Source organism: Canis aureus, chromosome X (assembly GCF_053574225.1).
Source record: "Canis aureus isolate CA01 chromosome X, VMU_Caureus_v.1.0, whole genome shotgun sequence".
NCBI classification, from domain to species: domain Eukaryota; kingdom Metazoa; phylum Chordata; class Mammalia; order Carnivora; family Canidae; genus Canis; species Canis aureus.
This window is the reverse complement of record NC_135649.1, coordinates 80,150,221-80,161,610: the sequence shown is the minus strand read 5'-3', so window position 1 is coordinate 80,161,610 and position 11,390 is coordinate 80,150,221.

Sequence of the window (11,390 nt, the reverse complement as noted above, 5' to 3'; positions counted from 1 at the left end):
CTTGCCATCAGGGAAATACAAATCAAAACCACAATGGGATACCACCTCACACCGGTGAGAGTGGAGCAAATTAACAAGGCAGGAAACCACAAATGTTGGAGGGGATGCAGAGAAAAGGGAACCCTCTTACCCTGTTGGTGGGAATGTGAACTGGCGCAGCCACTCTGGAAAACTGTGTGGAGGTTCCTCAAAGAGTTAAAAATAGACCTGCCCTACGACCCAGCAATTGCACTGTTGGGGATTTACCCCAAAGATTCAGATGCAATGAAACGCCGGGACACCTGCACCCCGATGTTTCTAGCAGCAATGGCCACAATAGCCAAACTGTGGAAGGAGCCTCGGTGTCCATCGAAAGATGAATGGATAAAGAAGATGTGGTTTATGTATACAATGGAATATTACTCAGCCATTAGAAACAACAAATACCCGCCATTTGCTTCAACGTGGATGGAACTGGAGGGTATTATGCTGAGTGAAGTGAGTCAATCGGAGAAGGACAAACAGTGTATGTTCTCATTCATTTGGGGAATATAAATAATAGTGAAAGGCAATATAGGGGAAGGGAGAAGAAATGTGTGGGAAATATCAGAGAGGGAGACAGAACATAAAGCCTCCTAACTCTGGGAAACGAACTGGGGGTGGTGGAAGGGGAGGAGGGCGGGGGTGAGTGTGTGACGGGCACTGAGGGGGACACTTGACGGGATGAGCACTGGGTGTTATTCTGTATGTTGGTAAATTGAACACCAATAAAAATTATTTTATTAACAAAATAAAAAATAAAAAAATAAAAGTTTTTTGTTGTTATACAAACATATGTAGAGTGTGAAATGGTCACTTTCATCATTTTAAATGTACAACTTAGTGGCATTAGTTAGGTTCACAGTCTTGTGCAACTGTCACCACTCTTGTCAAACTTGTTACTACTGAAACAGACACTGGGTGCACATTGATCAATAACCCCCTCTCTACTCTTCCCACCTAGTCCGTGGTATCCTCTACCCTACTTTCAACCTCTATCATTTTGCCTCTTTTACACATTCCAAATCTGTGTAAAAAGCCTAAGATATGTGTCTGCTTGTGTCTGGGTTATTTCACCTAGTATAATGTTTTCAAGGTTGACCATCTTGTAGCATGTATCCTAAAGACACTTTAAAGGTTAGAAATAACAAGATTTCCATCTGCTTTTGGGTTGGCAAGAAAGATTTGGAACTGACCTTTGGTATCCCACTGTAGGCATGTGCATAAGTCACTGCACACCTTTTCAGGCACACCTCCGATAATTTAGGGGTGAGTTTAGGCAAAGATCGAGTAAGAGTCCCCTTCCCTGACAACTCTGCCAGTCAAAGATGTATTGTTGGAATAAGTGAGTGAGTGAGATGTTCTCAATTCTGTGAGACAGAAAAGAATTAAAAGGGGTTTTCATCACAGAACCCTCATTCTCTATTCAAGATGAAATAAGGAATTATCGAGACTGGTTTCTGAGACATCTGATGGTCAGGTTTCTTTTCTTAGTGGATGAATTACTTCAAGATCAGAGCAGAGAAATTGTACGCTCTTTTCTAACTCTTCATCAAAGGAACTCAGCCATCTCCTATGGGAAAGAAAACAAACAAACAAACAAACATTGTTTTTTCCCAGGTTCGGGGTTTGGGACACAACCTGTTCACTGTCTCTCTCACACCAGGTGACTCTTTTCTGATATGCACCCAATATAATTGACAGAGACAGCACCCAGCCACCACACTATTCCTCCTTTCTCATTTGGGTATCTGACGGGGTTTGCTTCATCTATTGCAAGACAGATTTTATAACCAATAGGCAGGCATGGAACCATCAAGAGGATAATAATAGAATTAATAATGGTAAGGCATCCTCCTGTGCCCTTGCTCTTACTTGCCTACAAGGATCTACTATGAGCAGGTATGTTTCTTACCTTCAGTGCCTTGATTTTCTAGGAAGGGTCGAGTAAGTCTACAATACGCTTTCAGAGAAAAGAGGAAACGTCACATGTCAACAGGTGAGTCTGCAGGATTATGATGTCTCAGTCGAGTTTCTCATGGCATATGAAAACATTGGTAGAAATTTAATGGAATATTTTTAAAACATCCAAAGACTAAGTCCTGAGTTGCTTTAATAAGGGGAATTTCTGGGGATCCCTGGGTGGCTCAGTGGTTTGGTGCCTGCCTTTGGCCCAGGGCACGATCCTGGAGTCCCGGGATGGAGTCCCGCATCGGGCTCCCGGCATGGAGCCTGCTTCTCCCTCCTCCTGTGTCTCTGCCTCTCTCTCTCTCTCTCTCTCTCTCTCTGTGTGTGTGTGTGTGTGTGTGTCTATCATGAATAATAAATAAATAAATAAATCTTTAAAAAAAATAAGGGGAATTTCCCTCTCCCCAGTACTCTTCAGAACAGACTCACACAACAAGAACTCGTCAGTCTACAAATAGCATTGAGCCACATGCATCTACCTAACTAGAGAATAGAGTGTTCGGTTGGCAGGATCCTCATCTCAGGAAACACAAGTCTGAAAGGATGGGCATTAAGGACAGAGGAGAACTGAGTCACAACCCTCTGGCATGGGGTAAAACTCGGTAGGGGGAGCAAAGCTGACATAAAAAAAAGAACAATTCTTTGCTTTTGTGAATGGCAACCTATTATTGGCATGAAGTGGAGTGTGGGGTGTAAGAGAAAGGCCTTCCAGGAACTTTCTTTCATGTTCCGGCAGGACACCGGCAGGCCTCTGACGTCATGACAGAGGCACGTGGAACCAAATGCACATCAGATGCATTCTTTGTAATTATGGTGGGATGTGCTGGCAACACGACCAGTGTGGCAGCTACCTCTGAGTATGGTAGGATTGCTAAGACTCTAAGACAGTTTCCCTAGTAGCGTGGCAGGCCTCGAACTCTTCCTGTGTCAGTGCATGGCTGAGTTCACATGACCCCACATATCACCTTTGATCAGGCTGTGCAGAATGGGCAGCAGGGATAGTGTGGGGTAGTGTATTAGTTTACAAGAGCTGCCACAACAAAATGTCACCTGCTGGGTGGCTTTAGGAACAAAAGTTTATTTTCTCACAGTTCCAGAGTTAGGAGGTTCCAAGATCAAGGTACCCATATGGCTCACGTTCCCCTGAAGCCTCGCTCCTTGCCTTGCACATGGACACCCTCTTAGATGCCTCTTCACATGTCGTCCTTCTGTGTTCACACACCGCTGTTGTTTTTTTTTTTTTTTTTTTTTTTTTTTTTTTTTTTTGCGTGTGCCCTAATCTCCTCTTCTCAGAAGGACGCCAGTCAGATTGGAGTAGGGGCCACCCTAACAGCTTCATTTTAACCCAATCCCGTATTCAAAAGCCCAATCTTTGGGATGCCTGGGTGGCTCAGAGGTTGAGTGTCTGCCTTCGGCTCAGGGCATGATCCCATGTCCCATGTCCCGGGATCGAGTCCCGCATCGGGCTCCCTATGGGGAGCCTGCTTCTCCCTCTGCCTGTGTCTCTGCCTCTCTCTCTGTGTGTCTCTCATGAATAAATAAATAAAAATCTTTAGAAAACAAAAACAAAAGCCCAATCTTCAAGTACAGTCATATTCTGAGGTCCTGGGGGTAAACGTTTTAATATAGGAATTCGGAGGGCACACAACTTAGCCCAAAACAGGCAGGATCAGTGCTGAGACACCCTGTCAGCCCCATTTGTGCCACCATCTTCCATCATCAGAGAAGTGGCCAGAATTAAAAGTGTGTCCCTTCCCCTGTTTATGTTTCCCTTAGTTAATGTAGTAAGTCAGAGGTCGAACGATGATCCAGGATAGAGGGAAAGTAATGTGCCATAGAGGCAATAATCAGAACCCCAAACAAGCCACTCCACCTCTTCTCTAGGAGTTTGTGGTCCCTCATGCATAACAAGGAGATTGATGCTGGTTACCTGTGTCATAGGATTATTGGAAGGACAGAACATGAAAGGACAGTTATGAAAGTGCCTGGAAACAGTTTGTGGCTAATCTTCGTGAATTTATCCCCTTCCGTGCATATTCAATCCTTACCATGGAGCGTGTTTTTGATCCTAGGAGCTCTGCCTCTCCTTCTCACTGGATTTGTTGATCTCTGGCCCAACAGTCTTTCCTACCAATGTCCTATTGTAAGAAAAACTGGTTTTGTTTAAAAATGCATCCTGCCCGATCCCAGTGCAGTCATGGCTATCCCATTCCCCTTTGCCGGGTGATGGTACGTCCAGCCTCCTCTACACCTAATGGTGGTGGCCATGTGACCCAGCTCTGCCCACGGAACTCGATGGGCCATATGTAGGTGTCTTCTGTGGAAGATTCCGTTTTTGAGAAGAAGGACATATGTGCAGTGGGATGTTAATTCAGTCATCAGAAAGAAGGAAATCCTGCCATTTGTGACAGGGATTTAGAGCTAGAGCCTTCTTCTGATCTAGTCTGCATATTTTGGCAAGTGTGAGGCAGAGGCAGTGTTGCAGGTTTCTCTCGGGAGGCACAGATTGGTTGGCTCTCTCTCTTTTTATAATGCCAGCATGGGGCGCTGGCGCCCTTTGAGGCTTAAAATTGAGATATTTTAATTCTATGTACCCTTCTCTTCTTTATGTATTACATGGAATTCTTCTCTGATGAGCAACTTCCCTCATCCACTCTTTGGGAACCAGCGTTACACTTCATATGCCAAACATGGGATGATTGTTTCATTATTTGCCTCTGCTCACCCAATTTCAAAATAATGAATTTACGTCCCAGCATTTAATAATGGTGACTATGAGGTCTTTGTTTCTTTAGAATCACTATGGACTCAATGTTGATGTGTTTAGGTCCATCTTAGTTATTATTCTTGCTGACACTCAGTTTGTCCCTAAGTGATGCAGACTCCATCTGAATCTGCCTACACAGGGGCAAGCACACAGCAGGTGCTTAGTAAATGTGTGCTGAAAGTATGTCAAACAACTGAGTGAGGTGTATTGATAGCATACTTGATTGTTTTGTCATAACATTACAGTACTGTGCCCGCCACCTCCAGCAGATGTTTGAGGCTGACATGACCCCTTTGCTCTCTTTGGTGTTTTTCGAGTAGTGCTACCCTAGGATCAGAAAATTGATCACTCACTCTTCTTCATTGGAAATTTCTACTTTGACGGGGGCGTGGTCAGGGACAAGTGACCTCAACTCATGGATCTGATTATCTTTTGGCTTCCAAAATTCATTTCCTCACATGGCCATTAAGCCTCACTCACACTGTTTTCTCCGTGCTCACCTGTGCCATCATCTGCTATTGCTGTAATTCCCAGAACCCTGCAGAGCCCAGATTTCTTCTTTCCCTAACACAGCTCCTCCTTATTACCGTCCCAGCACTCCTATGGAAGTAGTTTGTCAGCAAATCAACAAATGTCTTTATTCTGCTTCTTCATCCAGTGGCTTTTCCAGTTATGGCTGTGCATGTTGAAGGCTGAGTGTTTGACCTTGGTCACGTCAAAGGCCCTTTGGTGACAAGCCTCCGTTTCCTCAAACTTCAACTTTCCAATTTCTAACATGGGGCTAAGAGCTAGCTTGCTCTCCTGTGTCTGTGTGAAATGAGTTCCACAGAAGATTGCTAGAACATTATAAATCATACAACGTCTGGTTGTGTGAATTTTTGGTACCCACAATTGCTTGAATACAGGCTGCATATAAGAAGTGTTGGATTAAATGTGGGGGAATTAGACAACACCTTCAACCTATCCCAGTACTCTTAGAGACGGCAGTAATACTTACACATGAATCACTGGATTATAGCCAGGATTCAGTTGGCCATCGTGTTAGCATATAAGGATCCTTTTTTCTCCTTTTAACCCCCAGATTTGACTACCTCCTGGGAGGGCTACTCCAGCAGTTGGCTATTGGGCAACTCAGTTCTAGCTGAGTTTAATTACCCATACTTTATTATTTGTTTTTTATTGATATAATTGACATTTTTCTGTTTTTATTGCAATATAATTGACATATTATTTTACATAACCTTAAGGTGGGCATATTTCCTTAAGCATGTTTTATTTTATAATTATGTATATTTATGTATATATATATATATATACGCACTCATAGATTCTTGATTAGTGTTAACTAATATCACCATGATGTCCCATAATTATATTTACTATACGTATGCTTCCTTGAATTTTACTGCAGCATTTTGGTACTCATCAAATTGAACAATGTTGAGTGTAAATAATCTCTGTGTTTGGAGTTTTTCACGTTCCCCTTAATTGTGTGCAAATTTTTCTAAATGTAACAGGATTACTTCATCATCTTTGGTTTTGTACTTCTGTTCTTACCTAGTATTGGAACATTGGATGAATAACTTCTCAGAGTGTATGGTGTGGACAGTGCAGGCAATTGGGAATGCCTTAGAATGGAAATACATTTTTCCCATTTTAACTTTAAAATTAGGCTATTTTCTCTGTGCATACCCCCAGGCTTGGCTATCAGGCACTTCAATCATGATTGCTTTGCCACATTTTACTATAGTAGTAGTGTTTGAGGAATAATGAAGCTGCTAAAGTATCCTGTAATTTCAGACGCTGTGGTTCTTTGTACCTGCCATGCATCCTTGCACCTAGCACCCCAGTGTGACCATGTGAATATGGATTCATCTCCACATATCTAAGGAAACTGAGGCACAGATTGGTTAAAGAAATTTAACAGAGTAAATAGTTTGAAATGCCAGGCCTTGAATTTGAACCTCAACTTTTTTCACACTTCTACTAGTCAGTGTTCAGTTGCTGTTAATAGAAAACACTCTATGTTAATAGCACAGGGATTAATTGGGGAGTTAGAGGCTTTTAAATATTGTCTTTCTAGGGCCTGGAGATTTTGGTCTATTCGTGGAGTCTCAGAACGATGATTACATACATCAGAATTGGCCCCCAATATGAGTTGTCATTGTTGCCACAGTTGAGGAGTGTGGAAATCAGTATATTTTCAGTAAAACTTTTGGCTTTAGGCATAGTGCTTTTAGTTGCCTACCTGGAGGCAGGAAAGTCTACCAGAGTTGTTATCCTAGGGAAGATACTTCTTCAGCCGGATGCATACCTCCAAATCAAGCCTGCTTTACTCCACAACTCTCTACATTTAAATTGGCTTTATAGTAAATCTGATCACTGTTCATCAGATTGACAGAAGGTAAAATGTATTGGAAACCGTGGTAGCAAAAACTATAGGAAATGGAGACTTAAACTTTGCATTTTCTTTAGTATAGAGAGGTAAAATTTTTGACAGAAATCAAAGATATCCTGAGAGAACCAATATAAGGCATCCAACACAGTCTTCTTAACCCTGTGTTCATTAGCCCCTTGATATTTTCTTGTTCTCCTTTTAGCCCATCTCATACTACTATTCCTCATTCCTGGATGAAACTTAAAATTTAGCTTGTGTTCTAGGCTGCTCAATGATGCTAGATGTATATTGGGGGAAAAGGAAAATCTCCAAACCTGGAGTACTGTATTATGTTTTTCAGTCTAAACTGCTTTTGTTTAATTGGAATTCTTAAAACAATAATTCTACTACTCCCAAGTCAGCCACCTCACCTATACTCCAAAAATCTATTCTATATCTTGCCCCATTTCTCATTTTTCTTATTACAATCTTCCCTCAGAATCTCCACAGGGTTATCTCTTGCTTCAGGAAGAAAACATTAGTCCTAATAAAAGAATGCAACTGAATTATCCTTTCCTTTTTAAATTCATCCATATTTCCATTGTCTTCAGATAATCCTAAGACTTTATTCACTTCCTCCATTTGTGATTTATACCCATCAAATCTTCTGATCCCTTTCTTAATATATAATAGATGCTACAAGTCAGTATGGCCTTAGAATCTTTTTTTTTCCTTAGAATCTTTTTGTCCATGTCTGAACACCACTATTAATAAAGTTCACTAGTAAAGAGTGGACTCACTATTTACTAGCTTAAATAGTGGACTCACTATTTACTAGCTATGTAACCTTGAATAATTCACTCAGCCTCTCTAAACATCCATTTTTTATCTGTAATAGAGAGTGATTTAAGATTATCTTCTTCACAGAGTGGTAGGGAAAAATGAAATGAGAGAATCCATAGAAAATAATTGAAATATGACCTGCCACTAAAAAACACTCAACAAAAGTGAGTTATCATCTAGTTATACTAGATGTAGTTTAACTGTAATGTACTGGATGAGAACATGGAGAGCTTATGAAAAAAATCTGTTTTCTCTAATCATATTGGTGTTGATAGTACTGAGGTTACTATATGTATAAATGGGGTAAGTCAAATGAGTATTTTATTTTTTAATTTTATTATCCCTGTTATCATTGACAACCAGTATTCTTGGTTTAATAGAAATGTGTAGGGCAGCCCAGGTGGCTCAGCGGTTTAACGCCACCTTCAACCCAGGGCCTGATCCTGGAGACCCGGGATCGAGTCCCACATCAGGCTCCCTGCATGGAGCCTGCTTCTCCCCCTGCCTGTGTCTCTGCCTCTCTCTCTCTCTCTCTCTCTCTCTCTCTCGCTCTCTGTCTCTCATGAATAAATAAATAAACAAAATCTTTAAAAAAGAAATGTGTAAAATAGGTCTGATATACATTGTCATACAAGATAATAAACTAATTAGTATATTAAGAAAGATTGTTTAAAACACATCAAGTATATGTAAATCCAATAATTCATATTCTTTTGAAATATCCTTATTTATCATCTGTGAAGGATTATAGGCACTCAAATTATTTTGAAAACTCTCAAAGAGAAATAATCACTTCCCTGTGTTTCCTTTACAATTTATACCTCAAAGTAACACAATTGTTGAAAGAAGATGGTTTTAAAGCTATATTCCAGTTAATAAGAAATGACAGAAGTGTATGATCACAATTTTGCAATCCCTAATGATATAATGTTTCTACACAATCATCATTAATCTTTTTTTGTTTTGTTTTGTTTTTAAGATTTTATTTATTCATGAGAGACACACACACAGAGAGAGCCCTGGGCTGAAGGTGGCGCTAAACTGCTGAGCCACTAGGGCTGCCCTCATCATTAATTTCTGCTAAGTGTAAAATGAGTCACAAACTGATCTTATATGCCTCTTTGCTAAAATGCTAAAAGCTGCACCTATAGTGCAAGCTCATAGATCTAGTTATTGATATACAAGAAATAGAGAAAAATATTCTAAACTATACTATAAAGATACAATCAACAAACTCAAGAATGTAGAAAACTCTACAAGTCTGAACATCCATTTTCTTCAATGAATAAATGACATGAAAAAAGGGAGGATAGGTTGGGAACCTGTAGATTGAAACTTAAAAGAAGTATCAAAAAAGCTGGGTAAAATTGAACTGTAGTGTTTGAGTATACATTAGTGTGATAAAACTATACAGGAAATAATGAATAAATCATAAATGTCAGGATAGTGGTTACACTTATGGAGAGAGGGAGTGGATTGTGACTGGACAGGGTACTGAAAAGCCTTATGGGTTGGCCAGCAAATTTCTTATCATTGGTTTGTGTGGTGGCTACAAGTATGTTTCCCTTCTAAATCAATAAACAATAATTTTGTGTTATGCAATTTTCTATATTTGTGCTATATTTCACAAAAAAAATAAGGAGAAACAATTAGGCAATGGCCAGATACTGCCTGCACTTAAAACAACAACAACAACAAAAGAATACTCCACAAGAAATCTTTGGTGAAGATAATTATCTCACTTATTGATGAACTCTTTCAAAGTTCTAGGCAGATAAACTTGAGACATTCACCCTATCACACAAACCAAATAAATTTTGTCCAAGATTAGTTTCCATGAATAAACCCTTGTTAATGTTTCTCTCTCGGATGGACCTGCCTCCCCACTGAGCCCCAAGAATGATGACTTGTGAAGCTATCTTCTCACTATTTCTCATTTCTTCTTTAAGGTTTTAGAGGTGAATCATCCTCTGTTCTCTGATAGAGATGTTACTAAGTAGTAGTCATGTTAACATTCTCATGATCAGTGCAATTGACCCAGGTGAAGGAAACATCCCAGGTCTGTCCTGCTTCCTTGCTAGTCCTAACCTTATGTGAACACAACCGCCTAAACCTTGCTTGACAAGTTCTCCCAGACATTTTATTAAGTCTATCATAGGTGTACAGAATGCCCAAGAAAGGCTCTAGCACATGTATATTGTCCAAGGGTCTCTGCACATTTAACCTCTCAGTTCTTCCAATTCGTTGTGAATAAGTGTGCACACTCTATGTGACAACAAATAATTAAGCTATTACCAGAGGCAAAAAGAATGAAGGGTTTGATATTTAATGGCTTGGGAACAACACAGAACTAGTAAAATAGTGGCAGGCACAGGCCAAACCATCAAGGGTCCAAGTCTGTTAGACATAGGACATTTTTTTTCTACTCCTAAAGTCTGGAGAACAAAATGGTTAAGTTATAAATCAGTCACCAGTTTTTAAAGTATTTGAACCTGTTGGATTTATTTAATATCCAACTGTATGATCTTATCTTGTACTAGCAAACTGTATTTTCCCAAGATTTTTTTTTACTTCAGTTCTATCTAAATTAAGATAATCTACAGACTAGCTCTTCTAGGCTTTGGCTCAAATGTTATAAACTCTGTCTGAGGGTGAGATTCTATTGATTAGTGTCTATGGACTTTGTTCATCTCAGAGGTCTTAATTAGTTCAATTAGGCTGATATCCACAGCCCCCTGTTATTACCACTAACTGAGGAAGGTTCCAACATGATACTGATTTGTTCTTAGACAAATCCAGTACCAGCAACATAGGCGGTGAGTAGGGTTCCAAGCCTTCAAGATGTGGCAAGAAAGCCTATGGACCCAGGGTGTACTCTGGAGAGGTGGAGAGATGCTTGTGAGTGGGGCAGGTATGCTCAGAATACAGTTGGTTAGAATACAAGTGATTTGAGTCCAGGGCTTGCCTGTGTGAACCATCACAGCATTCTAGGGTAGCCATTGCTCAGGCAACTGCAGAAAAGCTCTAAGTTGGGCAGCTTTGCTGGAACGAGGTTCTCCTTCGGCATTCCTTCCACACACACAGCCACAGTGCTTCACGTGAAAACAAGTTATGACCCCACCCTTACACCACAGAAGCCATCACAGCAAGATGGTTGTGGAGGTCCTCTGGAAGATGGAAAATCAAAAAGTTTCTGGGTTTCGAATTGAGTGGTCTTAAGTCTCATTTCCTGGGTTCAGCTGCATCTTCATGTATTTCACGAGTGCTTCTCTACTAATTTCTTCCTTTGGTTGCTGGGTTTCTGGATAGTTAACCCATCTCCTGCCTCCATTTTTGTTCAATAGCAATTCTCGCTTTTTTACTTGGATCTTGGGGTAGAATTGTAAATCAGGTGTGCCAGTCTAGGCCTGATCATTA